The following is a 24,686-nucleotide window of genomic DNA, read 5'->3' as shown; positions in this document are numbered from 1 at the left end:
CTGTCTGCCTGATTGGACTTCTGTGAATGAGAGGGCAGCCGGCTGAGCCCAGCAGTTTTCAGATTTGTTGTCTACAAGACTGAAGTGGACCAAGGATTTTCCCCTCCAGCCAGATTGGGACATCGATATCGCCCGAATTTACAGTAACATCAATTCTGTATGTGCAGACCTTAACGGCAGGACGTGCACCTATCAGTTACAGAGTACCCTATGTTCTGTAAGTGCAGACCTTAACGGCAGGACGTGCACCTATCAGTTACAGAGTACCCTATGTTCTGTAAGTGGAGACCTTAACGGCAGGACGTTCACCTATCAGTTACAGAGTACCCTATGTTCTGTAAGTGGAGACCTTAACGGCAGGACGTGCACCTATCAGTTACAGAGTACCCTATGTTCTGTAAGTGCAGACCTTAACGGCAGGACGTTCACCTATCAGTTACAGAGTACCCTATGTTCTGTAAGTGGAGACCTTAACGGCAGGACGTTCACCTATCAGTTACAGAGTACCCTATGATCTGTTTTTATCTCACCTTTGCGCTGTAGGTTTTTTTCTTCCCCGAATGAAATGGCACCTGGGAAAGCTTTTCTCGCCCGGTTTGGACACGTGTGAAGGGCTGATGGCATGTCTGAGGGAAAAAGTCTCTGCGTGGATATGTACTTCTCACAGCTACGTGAATAGGCCCAAGATTCTCTCTCTTGTTCTGTCTGTATCACATTACACACACACACACACACACACACACACACACACACACACACACACACACACACACACACACACACACACACACACACACACACACACACACACACACACACACACACACACACACACACACACCTCTCTCTCTCCTTTCTCCTTGTCTCTCTCATTCACACACACACAATGTTACATATGTAGTCATGTCTAACAATGTCTACAGTCATCTCTCCTGCTGGCAGCAAGACCTGGTAAGTTACAGGTATGCCAGCAGTAATTATGGAGGTTTGCCCTCACACCCTGGTGAGGTGCCCTATGTATGGATGGGAGTGGCTACATGATCTGAGTCCATTATTAGTGACATCAGAGATGTGCCTGCCTCCTGAGGTATATAAGGCACTGCACTGCCTAAAAGTAGTGCGTAGTGGTTAGCAGTGGAAGGTTGCAGCGTGTGTTTGCTGCAGGTTGATGTTACAAGGTGCCCACTAGTGCAGTAACTAGTGGCACCAATCTATCTCCAGCCAGAGAAGGCCAACTGTGTCCAGGGATCTGGCACAGGGGTGATCTCCCTACAGGGAGAGGGAATCCCACTTCATTGGGAGGGCGTACCTTTTGAAAGGGATCACGGAGCAATGTTCGGCTGAGGCAATGATTGTGAGGGGCAGCTGGCCCTTATCACCATGCACAATAAAAATGGCTTGTTCGATACCCCATGGTGTGAGTCTGCAATTACTCTACAGGGGCCCTAAACACCAAGAAGGAGTTCATCATCAGGACCATCTACCTGCATACGCATAGATCCTGATGAGGTGGAGGCGCTGCACGTAATGTGAGTAGGACTCATGCACACTACCTCAGCTACCTGTCTGATTGACATCCCCGAATACCATCACGCGGGAGACTCAGGAGTCCTGTTGCCTACAGGTGCACCACCAGACACACGCATGTAATGGGGGCTGGATAGACCACAGGGGCCAATGTGAGATTGGGGGGGTCAGACCAGTCACGAACACCCGTTACACATAGTACATAGTACTAATGTCTGTTAATAAAGCTTGGATCTGGGGGTGATTTACACAATAAGGCTGAGTCCATAGACGCTAAGCCCGTGCGGAGGCTGAGGGAAAGCGGGTGCTTTCCCTGGCCTTACTACGCGTGCCGTCCGGGGGCATGTCTATGGGCGGACAAGTGACGTCACTGAGCTGGTTCGCCCTCATTGGGCGAACAGCTCATATGACCGGCCCTGCGCGCGTAAACTAAAATTTGATTGTCGCCTACGCCTGCGGAAGTGTGCGCGAGCCCCTGCTAAAGCCGCTCTCATTGCGGCTGCAGGGGCTCACTGACACGCGTGAGCGCGGCTCCGCGCGGGGCAGCGGCTAAGAGCTGACCATGGCCGCGGCCTAACGCTCGGCAGTGCCTTTGTTATTACATAGAATCTCAGCCAGACGACTCATGGCACCCTCAGATGCTGTTACCAATATATTGGAAGTGGTGGGTGTTTTGGGGGAGTGGGAATCAGGGGGGTGAGTAGAGAAGGGGGCAGAGGTTTGAGGACGCTGACATGGAGTTGGAGGATGGGGGAAAGGTATTGGTTATGCAGTGTTTGGAGATGTTAGAAGTAGCAGTGAAACAGATGGGTGAATTTGGGAGTTGGGTGGGGCAGGGGGACCTATTTTTGTAGAGTCGATATAGATATAGATCTGTGCACAGATTGGAGATAATCTGGGAAAAGTGCTACGTGTGTCCGTCGGCACAACTAGTTTTGCTAAAAATCAGCAACACAAATGTGTGGCTCTAATGTTGACACATTTGCCCATTTCTAGTATGAAGTGTGAGGGGGGGTGGGCAGTGTGAGGAAGGAGGGGTGGGGGGAGGGGGGGAGGGAGTGGTGATGCTGGTAGAGCCCGTAAGGGGGTTAGGAAGTGGTGATGTTGGGGGTTAGGGAGTGGTGGGGGGGGAGGTGGAGGAAGCGGTGGGGGGGTGAGGAAGTGGTGATGGTGGGGGGTTAGGAAGTGGTGGAAGGGTGAGGAAGCGGTGGTGGTGGGGGAGGTTAGGAAGTGTGGGGGGGTGAGGAAACAGTGATGGGGAAGGGGGTTGTGGGGGTGAGGAAGCGGTGGGGGGGTGAGGAAGCGGTAGTGGTGGGGGGGTGAGGAAGCAGTGATGAGGAAGGGGGTTGTGGGGTGTGAAAAATTGGTGATGGTGGGGGGATTAGGAAGTGGTGGAAGGGTGAGGAAGCGGTGGTGGTGGGTGAGGTTAGGAAGTGGTGGGGGGGTTAGGAAGTGGTAGGAGGGTGAGGAAGCGGTGGTGGTGGGGGAGGTTAGGAAGTGGTGGGGGGTGAGGAAGCGGTTGGGGGGATGAGGAAGCGGTAGTGGTGTGGGGGTGAGGAAGCAGTGATGAGGGAGGGGGTTGTGGGGTGTGAGAAATTGGTGATGGTGGGGGGATTAGGAAGTGGTGGACGGGTGAGGAAGCGGTGGGGGGGTAGTTAGGAAGTGGTGGGGGTGTGAGAAATTGGTGATGATGGGGGGATTAGGAAGTGGTGGAAGGGTGAGGAAGTGGTGGGGGGGTGAGGAAGCGGTTGGGGGGGTGAGGAAGCAGTGATGAGGAAGGGGGTTGTGGGGGTGAGGAAGTGATGGTGAGGAGTGAGGTCGTGGGTGGCAGGAGAAAGTGTAAGATTTGGAAGAGTAGGTGGACAGGAGTGGGGTGAGGCAAGGAGTTAGGGTGGGACAGGAGTGGGGTGAGGTAAGGAGTTAGGATGGGACAGGAGTGGGGTGAGGTAAGGAGTTAGGGTGGGACAGGAGTGGGGTGAGGCAAGGAGTTAGGGTGGGACAGGAGTGGGGTGAGGTAAGGAGTTAGGATGGGACAGGAGTGGGGTGAGGCAAGGAGTTAGGGTGGGACAGGAGTGGGGTGAGGTAAGGAGTTAGGATGGGACAGGAGTGGGGTGAGGCAAGGAGTTAGGGTGGGACAGGAGTGGGGTGAGGTAAGGTGCTAGGGTGGGACAGGAGTGGGATGAGGTAAGGAGTTAGGGTGGGACAGGAGTGGGGTGAGGCAAGGAGTTAGGGTGGGACAGGAGTGGGGTGAGGTAAGGAGTTAGGGTGGGACAGGAGTGGGGTGAGGTAAGGAGTTAGGGTGGGACAGGAGTGGGGTGAGGCAAGGAGTTAGGGTGGGACAGGAGTGGGGTGAGGCAAGGAGTTAGGGTGGGACAGGAGTGGGGTGAGGTAAGGAGTTAGGGTGGGACAGGAGTGGGGTGAGGTAAGGAGTTAGGGTGGGACAGGAGTGGGGTGAGGCAAGGAGTTAAGGTGGGACAGGAGTGGGGTGAGGTAAGGAGTTGGGATGGGACAGGAGGTGATAGGGGGAAGGGATGACTAAAGACCAAAGCAGTGATGACGCGGCCGCCCCCGCAGAGCACTCTTGTCGCTGTAATCACTGCAGTTAACAAAATAACCCAGCAGCTGATAAGTATCTGGTAACCTGAGCAACCAGCACCTTCCTCTCCGATGCTGATCTCATACTGACCCTGCCAGGAAACAGCAACGGCTGCATTCAGTTCTCTATCCCCATCCAGCCGCGTGTTCCCCTCTATTACACGTGCTGCGTCCCCCTCTATTACACGTGCTGCGTCCCCCTCTATTACACGTGCTGCGTCCCCTCTATTTCACGTGCTGCGTCCCCCTCTATTTCACGTGCTGCGTCCCCCTCTATTACACGTGCTGCGTCCCCCTCTACTACACGTGCTGCGTCCCCCTCTATTACACGTGCTGCGTCCCCCTCTATTACACGTGCTGCATCCCCCTCTACTACACGTGCTGCATCCTCTACTTCACGTGCTGCGTCCCCCTCTATTACACGTGCTGCGTCCCCCTCTATTACACGTGCTGCGTCCCCCTCTACTACACGTGCTGCATCCTCTACTTCACGTGCTACGTCCCCCTCTATTACACGTGCTGCGTCCCCCTCTATTACACGTGCTGCGTCCCCCTCTATTACACGTGCTACGTCCCCCTCTATTACACGTGCTGCGTCCCCCTCTATTACACGTGCTGCGTCCCCCTCTATTACACGTGCTGCGTCCCCCTCTACTACACGTGCTGCATCCTCTACTTCACGTGCCACGTCCCCCTCTATTACACGTGCTGCGTCCCCCTCTATTACACGTGCTGCGTCCCCCTCTATTACACGTGCTGCGTCCCCCTCTATTACACGTGCTGCGTCCCCCTCTATTACATGTGCTGCGTCCCCTCTATTACACGTGCTGCGTCCCCCTCTACTTCACGTGCTGCGCCCTCCTCTATTACATGTGCTGCGTCCCCCTCTATTACACGTGCTGCTTCCCCCTCTATTACACGTGCTGCATCCCTTCTACTTCACGTGCTGCGTCCCTCTATTACATGTGCTGCGTCCCCCTCTATTACACGTGCTGCATCCCCTCTACTTCACGTGCTGCGTCCCCCTCTATTACACGTGCTGCGTCCCCCTCTATTACACGTGCTGCGTCCCCCTCTACTACACGTGCTGCATCCCCTCTATTACACGTGCTGCGCCCCTCTATTATACGTGCTGCGCCCCTCTATTATACGTGCTGCGTCCCTCTATTATACATGCTGCGTCCCTCTATTACACGTGCTCTGTCCCCTCTATTACACGTGCTGTGTCCCCCTCTATTACACGTGCAGCGTCCCCCTCTATTACACGTGCTGCGTCCCCCATTATACGTGCTGCATCCCCCTCTATTATACACACACACTGCACTCCCTCTATATAACACATGCACTGCCTCTGCTATATACCCAGCAGCACATCCAGAGCTAATCAATGCACTAATCTTTGTTATTAACCCGCTCCGGCCTCCAGGCCCCGGGGGGTGCGCCCAGGGTCCCCCCGGGGAGGAGTGGGTTAAGCGACATCCTGTAATTGGCTTTCCCTTTTGTCAGACAGACACATAAATTGGCGGGTTCGCGCGCAGGTCGTGGCGCGGAGCTGTCTCGCTAACGTGTCAGGGGCTTTAATATTTAATGGAACCCTAATTAATCTCTCCCAACCCAGAGCACTTAGCACAAGGTGACACCCACCCCAGAAGATCACGCTGAAATCCTAAGGGTAATTATAAGTGTCGTCCCCCCCCCCGGACGGAGGGGCGAGAAGAAGCCATCCTCCCTGCGCCGTGGTTCGGAAGCAATTATAAAGGGAACAGGCGCACGGGCGGAGAGAGGCTGCAGAGAGGGGGGGGGAGAGAGGCTGCAGAGAGGGGGGGGAGAGAGGCTGCAGAGGGGGGGGGGAGAGAGGCTGCAGAGAGGGGGGGGGGAGAGAGGCTGCAGAGAGGGGGGGGAGAGAGGCTGCAGAGAGGGGGGGGAGAGAGGCTGCAGAGAGGGGGGGGGAGAGGCTGCAGAGAGGGGGGGGGAGAGAGGCTGCAGAGAGGGGGGGGAGAGAGGCTGCAGAGGGGGGGGAGAGAGGCTGCAGAGAGGGGGAGGGAGAGAGGCTGCAGAGAGCGGCACTTCGCGTGCGCGACCTTGAGGGAGAGAGAGAGAGCGGCTAAACCACGGAGAGAGGGAAGAGGGGGAAGGGAGTAGGGGAAAGCAAGAGAGAGAAGGGGAGAGGGAGAGAAGCAGCGAGTGAAAAGTGAAGGGGGGGAGAACAGGAGGAAGAGAGATAGTGGGGGAGTGAGAGAAAAAAGGAAGGCACGGTGTAGGGGAAAGGAGGGGAGAGAGATGGCGAGAGGGGGAGAGAAAAGATGGGGGTTACAGGATGTGAGGAAAAGGAGGTACACATGAGAGGAGGAGAGAGAAAAGAGAGGTAGAGAGAACAAGAGAGAAGAAAGGCAGAAAAAGGAGCGAGAATATGGGAGAGGGAAAAAAGGAGAGAGGGGAGAGAGGGAGGGCAGGAACATGAGAGGAAATAAGGTAAAGGCAGAGATGGAGGTGGGGAGGGGTACAGCGAGGGTGGTGGGCAGGGGTACAGCGAGGGAGGTGGGGAGGGGTACAGCGAGGGAGAATGAAATGACGCAGATGGCAAGACACAAAAAGGGACAGACAAAATGAGAGGGAGGAGAGAGAAAAGAATCAGAAAAGGAGGAACAGCAAAAAAGAGTGGGGGGAGACAAACGCAGAGTGCGGAGATAGAATCACAGAGGGGGGGACAGTGGCAGAGGGAAGGGTACGGAGGAGGGAGTGGCAGAGGGAAGGGAGTGGCAGAGGGAAGGGAACGGAGGAGGGAGTGGCAGAGGGTGGGGGCGGGGGAAGGGAAGGGGAAGCGAGTGGCAGAAGGTGGGGGAGAGAGGGAGGTGTAAAAGGGGCAAGAGAGGGTAGGGGCAGGGCAGAGTGAGGGATGCAGGGAATGGGGGGGAGAGGGAGGGGTAAGAAGGGGAGACGAGAGTGGCAGAGGGTAAGGGGTAGAGACTGATTAACTATTTGGGGAGAGGGGGGCATCATGTAGACTGGAACCCCCATGATGAGGGGGATGCCGGACATTCAGGCAGCTGCTCAATGACCTCTCACTGATCAGTCCTGCCCATCCCCTGTGCTAACCACTAGTGCTGAGGGTAATAAGAGGCGCAGGGAGGTATTCATGGGTGAAGATAGAGGTACAGACCGCTCCCCATGTTGCTCTCTTCCCCATTTCACCTTTTCTGTCCGCAACTCAACCCCCCCCCCCCCCCCCCCCAGTTAGGGAAGAAGTTATAGGGAGCGGTTATAGGAGCAGTTAGGGGAGGAGTTATAGGGAGAGGTTATAGGAGCAGTTAGGGGAGGAGTTATAGGGAGAGGTAAAGGTGCAGATAGGGGAGGAGATATAGGGTAAGTTAGATAAGTTATAGGGTATATTAGAGAAATTACAGGGTGCAGTGATCGGAGCAGTTATAGAAGTTATAGAGTCAGTTATAGGGTAAGTTATAGGGAGCAGTTACAGAAGTTATAGGGAGCAGATATAGGGTACATTAGAGGAGTTATAAGGAGCAGTTATAGGGTAAATTGAGTAAGTTAAGAGACGTTAAAGAAATTATAGAGTGCTGTTATAGGAGCAGTTATAGGAGCAGTTAGAGACGTTATAGGGTACGTTAAAGAAATTATAGAGTGCAGTTATAGGGTAAGTTAGAGCAGTTATAGGAAGCACTTATAGGGTAAATTAGAAAAGTCCTATGGAGCAGTAACAGTACATGAAATGATACAGTAGAAAATGGGTTAATGGGTTAATATCGGAGCAACACCTTGTAAATAGGGAGCCATGCAAGGGTTAATCCCGCTTCCTCCTCCTTCAGCCAATCACAGGAGAGGGGGTGTGTCCCCTCCCTCATCCCAGTCGCAAGTTAATTAAAAAATAAACTGACACTCCACTTTAAGAATTGTTTTAATAACCATTTATAAATGTTACATTAAATATTCATGGGCAGTTATCAAGCCGGGCAATGAATCTAGCAGGCAGGAGGATCTACAGGGTGTTTTATAGCCAGAAATCCCTCCTCCCTCCTCCCATACACAGCGCACAGACAATATATACTGCCGGCAATGTCATATAATGTGTGTGTGTGTGTGTGTGTGTGTGTGTGTGTGTGTGTGTGTGTGTGTGTGTGTGTGTGTGTGTGTGTGTGTGTGTGTGTGTGTGTGTGTGTGTGTGTGTGTGTGTGTGTGTGTGTGTGTGTGTGTGTGTGTGTGTGTGTGTGTGTGTGTGTGTGTGTGTGTGTGTGTGTGTGTGTGTGTGTGTGTGTGTGTGTGTATGTGTGTATTTATTTATTTATTTATAAAATATTTTACCAGGAAGTAATACATTGGGAGTTACCTCTCGTTTTCAAGTATGTCCTGGGCACAGAGTAAAACAAATAATACATGGTTACAAGTACAGTTACATAATGAGCAGGGTATACATTATATACAAGACATTGCATGCACAGTTAAAGAAAATATATATTATGGGCATATGAAACAGTTACAGACCAGGTTAAAATGTGAGACAGCCTTAGATTTGAAAGAACTTAAACTGGTGGTGGATGTGAGAGTCTCTGGTAGGTTGTTCCAGTTTTGGGGTGCACGGAAGGAGAAGGAAGAACGTCCGGATACTTTGTTGAGCCTTGGGACCATGAATATTCTTTTGGAGTCTGATCTCAGATGATAAGTGCTGCATGTGGTAGGGGTGAGGAGCTTGTTCAGGTAGCTGGGTAGCTTGCCCATAAAGTATTTAAAGGCAAGACAGGAAAGGTGAACTTTGCGCCTAGACTCTAGTCACGACCAATCTGGTTCTTTTAGCATTTCGCACTGATGTGTGTTGTAGTTGCATTGGAGAACAAAACGATAAATTGAATTGTAGAGGGTGTCAAGTTTGCTAAGGTGGGTTTGAGGAGCCGAGCCATATACTATGTCTCCATAGTCAATAATTGGCATTAGCATCTGCTGTGCGATACGCTTTCTGACCAGGAGACTTAGGGAGGATTTGTTCCTTTAAAGTACCCCTAGTTTGGCATAGGTCTTGGTTGTCAGGGTATCAATGTGCATCCCGAATGTTAAGTGGGAGTCAAACCATACTGTAAGCCCAGGTATTTAAAACTAGTGACAGGTGTTAGGGTGGTGTTAGCGTTGGTTCTAATCAGGAGCGCAGTCACTGGAAGCTTTATAAATTTAGTCTTGGTCCCAAATACCATTGTTACAGTCTTGTCAGTGTTTAAAAACCGTTTGTTTTGGGAAATCCAGTTTTCGAGTCTCAAAAAGTCAGACTGAAGTATGTGTTGAAGGTCAGAGAGGCTATGACTGTGTGCATATAGGATTGTTTCATCTGCATACATGTGTATTGAGGCTTCCTTACAAGCTGTGGGAAGATCATTAATGAACACTGAGAAGAGTAGGGGCCCCAGAACAGAGCCTTGCGGGACACCACAGGTGATATCCAGGGGGTTGGAGTTAGAGCCTGAGATGGACACATGTTGGGATCTTCCTGATAGGTAGGACTGAAACCAGAAAAGAAGGTCTGCCCACAGTTGGAAGCTGCAGAATTAACTCTGCTCAAGCAAAGGAGGGACTTGATACCAAACAATTGCTGAAAGGGTGGTGCTCACAGGGAATGGGGTACAGTGAGTAGGAGGAAAGAAAGAATCCCTTTAGTGTGGCACTAATAGAAATACACCCTAATTAAAACGTAACTTTATTATAATTGATTAAAATAAATTGTTTGGAGAAACCACATACATAAAACAAACAGACAAATAGTAATTAAAAGACGGGGAGGTGTGGTAGGGTGTTTATTGGAGGTGTAATTATATATAAATACCTCTCCAATATTACTTTAATAAACCCTAGAAGGTGGGTGATCTCTATACCAAGATAGGTATAGGTGTATATATCTGGACCCCTATAACCAAAGCAATGGACTGAAACCAGTTTAAAGCATGTTTCCCTATTCCAGAGCTCTGGAGTTTGTTAAGCAGGATAGCATGATCGACTGTGTCAAAAGCCTTTGCAAAATCTAGGAATATTGCACCAGTGAGTTGTCCCCGTTCCATTCCACACTGGATTTCTTTGCAAACTTTTAGCAGGGTAGTTACGGTGGAGTGTTTGGGACGAAATCCAGATTGGAATTGGCTAGGGAAATTTGTCTTGGTGTAGAAATCGCTTAATTGGGAGTGGACACATTTTTCCATGACTTTGGATAGAATTGGGAGAAGTGAGATTGGCCTGTAGTTTGAGACAGTGTTTTTGTCCCCACTTTTGAAGATTGGGACAACTCTGGCAGTTTTCCAGGTCTTAGGGATATGGCCTGCAGACATATATATATATATATATATATATGCAAATATAGCTGTATGCTCATCTGCATGTCTTAGGCAGGTCTGCAACCCCGCCTTTCCCCATTATCACCCAGCATACAGCACTTCCACTGCAGCAAGGGATTCTGGGAAATGACATGCAAATGAGCACACAGTGTCACTTTTTGCCTCAATAACCATTTTTAACATGGTTCCCTATAGGCTTAAGCTTGCTGCATGGTCACAGCTTTGAGCACAGCCAGGGTTAAGGTGCATACCCAGAAAACCACCCACAGACAGCTGTTTCAACCTTGATGGGTCTCATCAGTGTGGGGTTGATTTTACTGGGATGCAAGAGAGGCTTATGGGATAGGCCAAACCATAATACTGAGTTAAGTTATGGTAAGTAAAAAAAGTGACAAAAACCCTCCACAGGAAAGCAAATATGCAAATATAGCTGTATGCTCATCTGCATGTCTTAGGCAGGTCTGCAACCCCGCCTTTCCCCATTATCACCCAGCATACAGCACTTCCACTGCAGCAAGGGATTCTGGGAAATGACATGCAAATGAGCACACAGTGTCACTTTTTGCCTCAATAACCATTTTTAACATGGTTCCCTATAGGCTTAAGCTTGCTGCATGGTCACAGCTTTGAGCACAGCCAGGGTTAAGGTGCATACCCAGAAAACCACCCACAGACAGCTTTTTTTGTTTTGAAAATTCTTTTATTATGCAGCGAATCTTTACAACAAGATTATAACAGTACATAAATCATTTTCCAAACGAAAAAAAACCGCGACGTTAACAACGGCGCAGTGCATATCCCACACAACTCACATACATTTTTATTAATGGTTTCCCCAAAAGTAAAAAAAACTGTGACGAACACAGCGGTGCAGTACATTTATACGTATGCACCGCACCACAGACATGACATATCATACACACATTATCTCTAACTTTATTGCACAGAAAAACTTTTGGGGCGGGGAAGTAAGGGGGGGTGGGGAGGGGGGTGTTTAGTCCTCCTCCTCAGGGCCGTCAAAGATGGAATAGTCCTTGAGCAGGCTGTGGAGCAGCCTGCGACAGTCCTGTACCGACATCCTCTTCCTCCCCTTGATCAAACGTTCCCTGGCGAATAGTAAAACGTCCTTGAAACAGCACATTAGACGCCAACCGGCTTCGATTGCGTTCTCTGTGTGTGTTCCTGTGAAAAGTCCGTGGAACACCGAGTAGTATGTGACGCACTTCCTCGGTATATAATCCTTAAAATCAGTGTCCAGCGCGCGCAGCAAGGCCTGCGCAAAGGGGCAGTTCCAGAAGAGGTGTATGATGCTTTCCTCCACTGGGTTGCACCTGGGGCAGTGCCTCACAAGGCTGAGTTTACTCTGGTACTTGTCCGCATTCACAGGGAGTCCCCCGTGTATGGCCTGCCAAGCAATGTCTTTGTGTTTATTCATTAGTCTTTTCGATGCCACATTCCTCCACACCGTTCCAAAGGTGTTGGGGTGGAGACCTGGGACCGATTCCATGATGTCTTTAGCCCTGATCATTTTGTAGATGACCTTGGGCTTCCACAGGTCTGGTTTTACTCCCTCCAGATTGTTCTGCCTCACAAACTTCTTCACGTCCTTGTAGAACCAGGGCGTGCGCCAGCTGTAAGGGATGGAGCTGTCCCACTTGTCCCACCCCAGTGCTCTCCAGAGCGGCAGGAGTAGGAGGCGGGACATGGAGTAGCCAGAGGAGTCTTTGTCGCAGTCTCTCAGGGTGATCCGCACGCAGTTGCTTACAAAGAAGGCGCGCAGCATAGTGGGGATGTCAGGGATTCCTCTACCCCCCTTGTGCGGCTCTTTGTACATCACCTCGCGCTTTCCCCTCTCAAACTTGGCCCCCCAGACAAAGCGGAACACTGCCATGGAGATCTCCTGGCAGGTTCTGGTCGAAGGCGGGTATGCCTGGGCCACGTACTGCAGGACAGGGAGGATCTCGTTCAGCAGTACCAGCTTTTTCCCCTCAATGGTGAGGGGTCTGAGGCGCCACAATCCGATCTTCTGCTTCACCTTGTTCAGCCTCTCGTTCCAGCTCTTCAGGGCAGCGGCCTCGCTCCCCACACCAAACCAGACTCCAAGAATTTGAATGAGGCCTGCTCTGATGGGGAAGGGGAGGGGGTCGGCAGTCAGGTTCCAAAGCCCAAATAGCTTGGTCTCTGACTTCCCGCAGTTGACTTTTGCTCCTGAAGCTTTCCCGAAATCCTCGCACGTCTGGACCAGCGTCTTCACCGACCGGCTATCTGCGCAGAAGATGGTGACGTCATCCATGTAGAGCGAGCACTTCACTTCGCGTCTCTGGGGTCCTGGCACGACGATCCCTCTGATCTCTGCATCTCGTCTGATGCACTGGGCGAAGAGCTCTATACAACAGACAAAAAGGAGAGGTGAAAGAGGGCAGCCCTGCCTAACCCCTGAGAGGACAGGGAAGGGGTTAGTCTTCCATCCGTTCACGATCGCCACACTGCAAATGTCAAGGTACATCAGGTTAACATAAGAACAGAACATCTCCCCCATCCCATACTCACGCAGCACCCTGCCCATGAAATCATGGGAGACACGGTCAAAGGCCTTCTCCTGATCAAGGGTGACCAGGGCCGCGTGTACACGGCGGTCTTTGATGTAGTGGACTGTGTCTCTGATTAGGGCGAGGCTGTCTGCGATCCTGCGTCCGGGGATGCCGCACGTCTGGTCTGGGTGGATGATCTGGCTGATGACCTTCTTCAGTCTGTTCGCTAGGACTTTTGCTAGGATCTTGTAGTCCGCATTCAGGAGGGAGATGGGACGCCAGTTCTTGAGGTCGCACCTCTCCCCCTTCCGTTTGTACAAGAGCGTCAGCATTCCTTCCCTCAGCGTTGGGGGCATCCTACCTTCTGCTTCCATTTCCCTGTAAAGCTCGAGCAGGTCCGGGCCGATCAGGTCCCACAGCTTCGTGTATAACTCAGCTGGGATACCATCTCCGCCCGGCGTCCTACCCTTCTTAAAGGATTTGGTTGCAGCGTGGAGCTCCTCCAGCGTCAGGGGGGCGTTCATGGCTGCTTTTCCTGCCGGGTCGATGGTGTTTGTAATCCCTGACAGGAATTTGTCAGCCTGGTCTCGGTCTGATGCTTTTGGGGAGTAGAGGTCTTCATAGAAATCTTTCACGACTCCCATGACTTCCTCCTTCCCCTGCTGCACGTTGCCATCTTTGTCTCGCAGCTCCCTCAGGGGCATGTGGGCAGAGTGGAGTTTCTTGAAGAAGAAGGCATTGCATTTCTCCCCCCTCTCAAGGTTCTCCACCTTGGAACGGAAGATGATTCGTCTGGATTCCTCCTCAAAGTGCTTTTGCAGGCTCTCCTTGGTTTCCTCCAGGTCGTCATCCACGTTCCATCCACAGCGTTTGAGGTCATGCAGGGACTGCAGCTTGCGCTGCAGGCCCTCGAACTCCCCCTTCCTCTCACACGCCAGGCGTCTGCCCTTTGCCTGCAGGAAGCAACGGATCCTTATCTTCGTGAATTCCCACCACTCTGCAGTGCTGGGGAAACAGGCCTTTTCTTCTTTCCATGCTGTGTATGCTGTTCTCAGCTCCTCCATGATCTCCTCCCTTTCCAGCAGTGCGCAGTTCAGCTTCCAGGATCCTGGCCCTGGGGGGAAACCTCCTCCCAGGCGCCCCTGGAGATGAATGGCTCTGTGGTCAGAGAAATGTACTGCGACCATGGAGTGCTGTCTGTGCTGTACCTGCTTGGTGGTCAACAGGAAGTCAATCCGAGAACGCACGGAACCATTTGGGTGGCACCAAGAATAGTTTGCTGCGCCTGCTCCCATAGATCCTACCACGTCCTTCAGGGATGCCTCCCCAATCATCGCCATGAGTAGCCTGGACGTCACATCTATCTTTGATGATTTGCTGGGGGGCACGCGCCCCCCCACCTCAATCGTGCAGTTGAAATCCCCACCCATCACCACTGCCCTGGAGGTTGCGAGCCAAGGACGAAGGTGCTGGAAAAGTTCCAAGCGCTCATTTCTCCGGGGGGCGGCGTACACATTGATGAGCCTAATCGGCTCCCCTGCCCATGAACCGTCTACGACCAGTAGTCTGCCGCAGACGAGTTCATGGACAGAATCAACAGTGAAACATCCCCCCCGGATCAAAATGGCTACACCCGCGTTCCTGCACCCATTCCCCCCAGACCAGTAGGAGGGGCCGTGAGACCACTGCCCGCTCAGGTGCCTGTAGGATCGAGAAAAAGGTAAGGCACATTCCTGTAGCATATACACATCACATTTCTGTAAAGAAAGGAATGTTAGTACTCTGGCACGTCTCATCCGCTCTCCTATGCTCCTTACGTTAATGGAGAAAATGTTAAAAGACGCCATTAGTTTGGGGATAAAGGGTTGGACAGACTTGCAGGGATACTAGTTACCATCCTCACTGGCGTGGGTGCTCTTGTTGATCTCCTCGCACAGCTGGTCTAGCAGATCCATGGTTTGCCCAAGGTTGTCATGGAGGAGGAGGGTCTCTGCTGCCTCTCGCCCCTCTCTTATGAGCTCTTCCACGGTCACCTGTGTCTCGCTAGGTGGCTGTTCTAAAATGGCCGCCTGCTCCTCTGCAATGGCTGCCTCCTGCATCTCTGCTTCCTCCTCCTCCAGGTCGCTTTCAAGGTCACTGTCAGCGTCGCTGGAAGTGGGTGAGTCGCCGATTTGCATTTGGGCTCTCTTCTGCTCCAGCCCCTGGTGCGGGCTATCCGTCTCAGGGGCTCTCCTCTTTATTCCCTGCTTCTCCGTTACGGTCTGGGCTATGGGGGCGGTATCTGTAGCAAGGGAGGAAGAGGGAGGGGGTGCAACAGCCTCGGGGCTGGGGAGAGGTGTTACAGAGGGAGGGGCTGCAGCCTCATGGAGCGTGGGGGGGGCTGCAGTGGAGGGTTGGGAGGAGGGGGCAAGGGGTGGTGGGTGGGCGGGGAGGGTTGGGGTAGGGGGGAGGGTGGGGGTTGCAGCAGCAGTGGGTGTGGGAGGGAGTGTTGCTGCAGGGGTGAGGGTGGGAAGGGGTGGGGTGGGGGCTGCTACTGAAGGGGCAGCGGGCTCAGGAGCCGCAGCGGGCGCTGCTTGGGTGGCCTCCTGTTCCCTTTGCTCCTTCTGATACTTACCCCCTTGTGCCTTTACGGGTTGGTTTGCAGGGGGCTTCTTGGCTGCCTTCTGGGTTGCTGTCAGGGGCGCGCCCGGTGTTGCGCCTTTCGCCGCGGCCTCTGCGTAGCTCCTGACCCTCAGCTGGCAGTCCCGGAACATGTGGGTTGTCTCTCCGCACAGGTCACAGGTTTTCTGGCGGGGACAATCCTTAGTTTCGTGTCCGGTGTTCTTGCAGTTTCTGCAGGCTTTCAGGGTGCACTGTTTCCACTGATGCCCCAGGTTCCCGCAATTACCGCAGGTCTGGGGCTGGTCAGGGTAAAAGATCCTCCCTGAGCTGCCCGCAAGTGAAAAACTGGGAGGGAGGTGGTGCAGCCGATCTGCCGCTTCTGGATTTGGCCACAAGCGAACTACCATGCTCCACTTTCCCACCCAGTACCCCAACTTGTCCTTGATCCTGCTCGGCTCCCTCACCACGGTGCAAGAGCGCCGCAGAAAGGTAGCAATATCCTTTCCAGGGATATGGGGGTTCCTCACCGTCACAGTGATCCTCTTCTCGTCCCTCTGGATAGGGCAGTTCACATCGAACTCTGAGAAGGGGACCTCCTGTTTCAGGGTCTGGAAAGCCTCCCAGTACCTCCTGCAGGCTCCCGCCGTGGCGAAGGTGACGAAAAACAGGCCACCCCTGAGGTCCTGGATGCTCAGGATCTCGTCCGGGGTAAAGCCTGCTTTGCTCACCAGCTCCTTGGCAAAGGTCTCAGCGTCCAATAGAGGGCGCTGTCCGTCGACCTCCCTCAGCTGCATCACCACTGTCTGCCTCATCCAGGGTTCCAGGCGGGGGATCCTCCTGTTGCTGCTGCTCCCAGCTCCAGGGTTGGAGCTGGGGCCGCCGGCGCTGCTGGTACTGGCAGTGGGGGTGAGGCCGCTGGGGGTGGCAATGTCGCCTGAGCCGCTGGAGCTGGTTGCCGCTGGGCCTCCTCCGTCCGTCTCCTGGCTTCTGGGGACCGTCTCTGGGGGTGCCGTGTGCTTCTCCTTCTTTGTCATCTTCTTCTTCTTCTCCTTGTGCAGGGTGGTCCCGGCGGGCTCCATGGCGACCTCCATCCTCTTGATCTTAGCCAAAAAACCACCCACAGACAGCTGTTTCAACCTTGATGGGTCTCATCAGTGTGGGGTTGATTTTACTGGGATGCAAGAGAGGCTTATGGGATAGGCCAAACCATAATACTGAGTTAAGTTATGGTGAGTAAAAAAAGTGACAAAAACCCTCCACAGGAAAGCAAATATGCAAATATAGCTGTATGCTCATCTGCATGTCTTAGGCAGGTCTGCAACCCCGCCTTTCCCCATTATCACCCAGCATACAGCACTTCCACTGCAGCAAGGGATTCTGGGAAATGACATGCAAATGAGCACACAGTGTCACTTTTTGCCTCAATAACCATTTTTAACATGGTTCCCTATAGGCTTAAGCTTGCTGCATGGTCACAGCTTTGAGCACAGCCAGGGTTAAGGTGCATACCCAGAAAACCACCCACAGACAGCTGTTAAAAATGGTTATTGAGGCAAAAAGTGACACTGTGTGCTCATTTGCATGTCATTTCCCAGAATCCCTTGCTGCAGTGGAAGTGCTGTATGCTGGGTGATAATGGGGAAAGGCGGGGTTGCAGACCTGCCTAAGACATGCAGATGAGCATACAGCTATATTTGCATATTTGCTTTCCTGTGGAGGGTTTTTGTCACTTTTTTTACTCACCATAACTTAACTCAGTATTATATATATATATATATATATATATATATATATATATATATATATATATATATATATATATATATATATATATATATATATATATATATATATATATATATATATATATATATATATATATATATATATATATATATATATATATATATATATATATATATATATATATATATATATATATATGTGTGTCTAAAAGCTGTGTTTAAAACAGCATGCATTGGCTTGAGGATTTGCTTGTGTAATACGAGCTTGAGACAAAAGGTGGCACTGAGTGCTCATTTGCATGTCATTTCCCAGAATCCCTTGCTGCAGTGGAAGCGCTGTATGCTGGGCGATAATGGGGAAAGACAGGGTTGCAGACCTGTCTAAGACCTGCAAATGAACATACAGTAATATTTACAGTTGCTTTATATATATGCACACACACACACACACACACATTATATGACATTGATGGCCACTACAGGACTATATAATAAGCCATTGCTCTACAACAATATTATAATACCTTACAATAAACTACAATTGATAAAAAAAAAAACAATATAAAAGTCCAGAAAAATGCACCATTGGGTGCTGGAAAAATAAAAATGTGAAACAATAAAAAAGGATCCAACTAATGGTATCCTCTGGAGTCCAGCTTTCTTCAAAGATACAATCACATCCTATTAGGATACCTAGACAAAAGAGAGAAGAACAAGTGCACACTCCATGTGTAAAATCCAACTAACAATTTCATCTTCTGGACAAAATAAAAGTGTCACACTCACAAAGTCACAGAGTCAAGCTCATGCTCCATACTTCAGGCAGGGTGGAAAAGTAGGAACCCCTTATGAAGTCGCAATCTTAGCCCTGAAACGTGTAAGGTTTTGCCTCGGCCTTGCTAGACATTTCTATGGAGCCATCACGCTGTTGAACTAAGGAGCTGAAGAGCCAACCTGTCAAACAGAGTTACCGGAGGAAGCTGTATGCAGCTGGACCTCCTGACCCGTATCCGGACGAGGAAATACATCATCGGTCCAACCAGGAGTGTTGTTCCCAATGCCGGTCTCATTCAACTCCTAAACAGATGGCCCCTGAATTGTCCTGGATTGCGCATTTACCAGCTACATTATGGAGCTTGCGCTCTCCTTTCTTGTTTTATACATAGAAGAACCCAGTACCTGTCTTCTATCAAGTTTATGTCTAGGGGTCCCCCCATAAGTATCCGGTTATTCATCTACAGGAGGGCCCGGGTATACGGCGGGTTCCGTTTCAGGGGCCCGCCGTATAGTGAAAATCGCCGGAAAGCGGATCCGGCGATTTTCAGTGATTTTGCATGAGCAAATCGGCATTTTTGCCATTCTATGATCTGCGCGCGCAAACTATAGTATGCGTGCACAAACTATGGTCTGCGCATGCGCGCCGGGCGCACCCGCCCATTCTGCGCATGCGCGACTGAGGATCCAAGATGGCGGCCCCCTTCTCTGTGCCGCCGTTTGGGCGGATCGCCGAAAAGCGGGGCCCTGCTGTACTTACCTACCTTACCGTTGTGAAGTCCATAGCACTACGCATTCACCAGGTTTGTTTTATACATATATTGTATACATGTGTAAAAGCTGTGTGAACAGCAGAGCATTTGCTTATATGAGTTCCATGTAAATGGATTTCAGGCAAAAGGTGACACATTGTGTGCTCATTTGCATGTAATTTCCCGGAATCCCTTGCTGCACTGGAAGCACTGCATGCTAGGTGATAATGGTGAAAGGCAGGGTTGCAGACCTGTCTAAGACATGTGCATGTGTTCACAAGTGATATTCTTTAGTGGCTATATGCTAACGGTGCACAAACTCCCCGTGCCTGCGCCCACCCTACCTGCTCTGCTCCTCCGTCACACCTCCCCCTCACCTCTAATGCTGTGTCAAATGACCCGCTGCGTCATTTGACGTCACGTCTCCATGGCAACGGGCGTCAATTGACGCTGCGTTGTCATAGAGACGCGTGACTGGAGGCGGGTAAGTAAGTTTACAGAGGCCTTGTGCTCTAAGCGCGGGACCTCTGTAAACGCCGCGCTCCCCCAGAAAAGTCTCACGCCCCCCAACGGTGGAGGTTTTTTATTGCCTTTTTCCCACCATAACTTAAAATGTGTGTATATATATATATACATATATATATATATATATATATATATATATATATATATGTATATATATATATGTATATATATATATATGTATATATATAAACACAACAGCGCAATACCACAAACGAAATGTCCTCAAACCTTAAACATAAAAATATGAATAAGACCCAGAAAAATATATATAAATAAATTAAAACAATTAAGCAAACTTGATAGTCCAGGTAATATTCCAAGCTTCAAACCAGGGAGAAGCTAATCACCCATTGTTATAGCGGGGGGCAGCCGAATCCAAAGGAGGATTCACTTCCACAACTGAAATGGAAAAGAAAAAAGCGCACCCCCTAAAAATAGGTGGTAGGCAATGCACACTTACAAGAAATACATATGCAATATTCACATAAAAGGTATCTTTAAGGAGCCTCGAATGCCCAGCCGGTAGATGGATTATGGGGACCCAACCAACTCACTGCGATCACACTGGGCAGATGGCGTTATTTCTTGTTGGTGTGCATTGCCTACCACTTATTTTTATAAATAAATATTCATCTTCCTACTGTGAAGATAATGCACTAGGGGGGTGCGCTTTTTTCTTTTCTTTTTCATATATATATATATATATATATATATATATATATATATATAGCAACTGTAAATATTCCTGTATATACTGTATATATAATCTGTAGGAGTAAAGACAAACAGGAGCACGACACAGTTTCCAGGCTACACAGGAAGCAAGGAGCTATGCAGAGCAAGGAAGTGAAGGCAAAGCAGGATATTTAAAGCGACAGTGACCAATCCGGACGAGGGGCATGGCGGAGGCGTGTCGAGGAGCTGCTCGTGAGTGGCTGAGAGACCAGGAAATAGTAGAGCCCAGCGGAGAGTGTAACACCAGTGCCAGAATCCAAGATGGCGATGGCAGAGTTCAAGGTATGCACTGGGCGGCGGCATGGGTAGCGACGGGGGGCAGGGGCAGCAGCCGCTGCAGTACTGGTAGTGGGTAAGGAGGGGTCACGCCGTAAGGGACGTGGCCCCTGATTCCTTACAGTACCCCCCCTTCAGGATCGACCTCAGGACGATCCATCCAAGGCTTCTGTGGAAATTTCTTGTGGAAGCTGTCCAAGAGAACTGGAGCATGGATGTCCTCCTTGGGTACCCACGAGCATTCCTCTGCGCCATAACCCTTCCAGTGAACAAGGAATTGTATCTTTCCTCTGGATACACGAGAATCCATGATTGTCTGGATTTCAAATTCAGGGTGTCCTTGGACCGTGACTGGTTTGGGTCTATGGGTCTTAGCAGGGAACCGTTTGCTCTAGACGAATGGCTTGAGCAAGGAAACGTGGAATACATTTGGAATCCTCATGGAAGACGGAAGTTGCAGACGAAATGCCACAGGATTGATTTGTTCCTGGATCAGAAAAGGCCCTAAGAATCGGGGTGCCAATTTCAGGGTCGGAGACTTCAACTTGATATTCTTGGACGAAAGCCAAACTCGGTCCCCTGGCTTGTAATTAGGGGCTTGTTGACGACGGTTGTCTGCCTGAGACTTGAATTTCTGAGCGGCGCTAAGAAGCGCGGACTGAATCTTGATCCATGACTTCTGAAGAGTAGTTACCCGTTCATCAGCCGCCGGCACTCCTAGCGGAATGTTTGAGATTGGCAGTCGACTTGGGTGGAAACCATAATTCACGAAGAACGGGGTTTCATGTGTGGATTCATTACGAAGTGAATTGGTTGCAAATTCTGCCCAAGGAAGCAGGTCAACCCAATTATCCTGGGAATCGGAAATAAAACACCGTAGGTATTGTTCCAGCGTTTGATTTAGTCTTTCTGTTTGCCCTTTAGTCTGGGGGTGATAGCCTGACGAGAAGGATAGCGCCATGCCAAGCCTCTTGGAGAAAGCCCGCCAAAATTTCGATATAAATTGCGTGCCTCGGTCTGAGACTATGGATGTAGGTATCCCATGGATGCGAAACACCTCCTTGGTGAAGATATCAGCTAGGGTGGGCGAGGAGGGAAGTTCTTTGAGTGGAACAAAGTGAGCCTGTTTTGAAAAACGGTCAACGAGGACCAAAATGGTATTCATCCCTCTGGAAGGGGGTAGATCCACAATGAAATCCATTGAAATATGTGACCATGGACGTTCAGGTACTGGCAAGGGCATGAGCAAGCCTGAGGATCTTTGATGAAGAGTCTTGTTTTGTGCGCATACTGGACAAGCACTAGTAAATTCATGAACCATCTTTGCCATATTAGGCCACCAAAAGTACGCTTGATAAGGTCCAAAGTTCTTTTGAAGCCGGGATGGTCGGCTGAACGGACAGAGTGGCCCCATTCTAGTATCTTTTGATGAAACCTGGGTGCGGCATAAAGAGTTCCCTCCGGTACCTCTAGACCACTCGGAATTTGTGTTTGAGCTTCAACGATCTTTTCGAGAATGTCAAATGAGTTGGCGGAAATTATAAACTTAGAGGGTACGATAGTTTCAGGGATTTCTTCGGATCTTTCCTCAGGAGAAAATTGTCGGGACAAGGCATCAGCTTTTGTGTTCTTAGCACCGGGAATATAAGACAGAGTATAATTAAATCTTGAGAAAAATAGTGCCCAACGGGCTTGACGAGACCCCAGACAACGTGCATTTTCGATATAAAGAAGATTTTTATGATCGGTCAATATAGAAATAGGTTCGCGGGAACCTTCCAGGATATGTCGCCATTCCTGTAAGGCCATCTTGATAGCCAAGAGCTCTCTATTGCCAACATCATAGTTCTTTTCAGCGGGCGAAAACTTCTTTGAAAAAAAAACGCATGGATGAAGCTTATCTTGAGGGAAGAATCTCTGGGACAGGATGGCGCCTGCACCACAATCAGACGCATCAACTTCTAAAGTAAAAGGAAGAATAACATTGGGATGTCGCAGAATGGGTGCCGAGACGAAAGCTTGTTTCAGGGTTTCGAAGGACGAGACGGCCTGCGGAGGCCATACAGACAGGTCAGCTCCCTTCTTGGTAAGGGCCATAATGGGAGCCACAGTGGTGGAAAATTTTCGGATGAATTTCCTATAGTAATTGCAGAAGCCCAAAAAACGCTGGATGGCTTTGAGAGAGTTGGGCTGAGGCCAATCCAAAACAGCCTTAAGTTTTTCAGGGTCCATTGAAAATCCTTTATCTGAAATTATATAGCCTAAGAAGGCAGTAGAGGTTTGATGAAAAAGACATTTCTCGAGCTTAGCGTAGAGATTATTGACATGAAGGCGAGCGAGAACGAGCCTGGTATGCTGGACATGATCTTGAAGATTTTTAGAAAAAATTAGGATATCGTCCAGATAGACGATTACGAAAGAGTTGAGAACATCACGGAAGACATCATTCATAAAATCCTGAAAAACAGCAGGAGCATTGCATAAGCCGAAGGGCATTACAAGATACTCGTAGTGGCCGCTTCTGGTATTGAAGGCAGTCTTCCATTCATCGCCTTCTCGGATGCGAACAAGATTGTAAGCTCCTCGGAGGTCTAGCTTGGAATTTTTTTTTGCCCCTTGAAGCCTATCAAAAAGTTCGGAGATCAGCGGAAGGGGGTATCGATTCTTGACTGTGATGAGATTGAGCCCTCGGTAATCAATGCATGGTCTCAAGGATCCGTCTTTCTTTTTGCCAAAAAAGAAACCGGCACCAGCGGGGGACGAAGAATTACGAATGAATCCTTTTTCAAGGTTTTCTTTGATGTATGCTGCCATGGCTTCAGTTTCAGGGAGAGACAAGGGGTAGGACTTACATTTCGGAAGAACAGCGCTGGGAACCAGATCAATGGGGCAATCATAAGGTCTGTGAGGAGGTAGAACCTCCGATTGTGTCTTGCTAAACACGTCGATGAAATCCGCATATGCTTCAGGAAGAGCGGAATCATTAGCCAGGGGCGTTTCCACTCCCGCGAGGACTGTGGTAGGAGAAATGACCGGCAATGGTGAGGCGTCTGACTCTGGCTCCCACTGAATTGTCTTGCCATCCCTCCAATCAATGCGTGGGTTGTGCTGCTGTAACCAGGGTAATCCTAGGATAACTGGAACGGCAGGAGAGTGCATGACGTCAAAGGATATGATTTCGGTATGAGTACCGGCAGAAAGGGTGAGAGGAAGAGTCTCTAACGTGATGAAGGCAGGTTGCAAAGGACGACCATCAATAGCCTCGAGGCCAATCGGCGATTTCTTAGCGATGAGCGGAATTTTGTTAAGAGTAGCAAAATCTTGATCCACAAAGTTACCACCGGATCCTGAATCAAGAAAAGCAGCGGTGGTTACGAGAAAATTCGGACCTTCAAGCGAGACTGGAAGCATAATTCTCTTAGGGAGTTCCTCTTCAGAGATAGGGTGAGAAGATATTGACCCCAAAATGAGTCCCTCTTGCCCCATTGGTCGTGTTTGTTCTTTGGGCCTTAAAGGACAAAAACGTACCGCATGCTCAGGAGATCCACAGTATTAGCAAAGGCCCTCATTTCGGCGACGAGCCCTTTCGGCAGTCCAGTCAGGGGTTCTATCGGCAGTCCTGTCGGTATTACGGAACTCTTGACTGGCAATCTGCATGGGTTCCACAGCGTCTAGAACAGGGCGAATAGCTGGGAAGGACCTGGGAAGAATAGGGCCAGAAGAGAAAATTCTGGGACGCTGGCGTTCATGACGGCGCTGTTGAAGGCGCTGATCCACTCGTATGCATTGTGCAATCAATTCCTCCAATCCCTGGGGCCTGGGCTTGACTGCAAGTTCATCCTTTACAGAGTCGGACAAACCTTGCCAAAACACAGCAATAAGGGCTTCTTGGTTCCAATGCGTCTCCGCCGCGACAGTCCGGAATTCCAATGCGTATTTGGCTACGGACCTACGACCTTGAGACAACTGAACAAGGGAAGCAGCGGCAGTATCTTTGCGGGCGGGAACATCGAATACCTGCTGGAATTCTTGGCGGAAGAGCTGGTAATCCTGGGTGACTTCCGCACGCAACTCCCAGATGGGAGAGGCCCATGCCAAGGCGTCCCCTGTTAAAAGAGAGTAAATATAGGCTACCTTGGTGCGTGCGGTGGGCAACAGGCTGGGAGAAATCTCAAACTGTATTTCACATTGGTTCAAAAACCCACGACAGGCTAGAGGGTCACCCGCATATGCTTTAGGCGTAGGATTCCTGAGTTCTGATGGCCGGTCGCACCCTGCGCGGCTGGGGCCGGAATAGGCTGT

Source organism: Ascaphus truei, chromosome 21, assembly GCF_040206685.1.
Source record: "Ascaphus truei isolate aAscTru1 chromosome 21, aAscTru1.hap1, whole genome shotgun sequence".
NCBI lineage: Eukaryota > Metazoa > Chordata > Amphibia > Anura > Ascaphidae > Ascaphus > Ascaphus truei.
Note: the sequence above shows the minus strand (reverse complement) of the source record.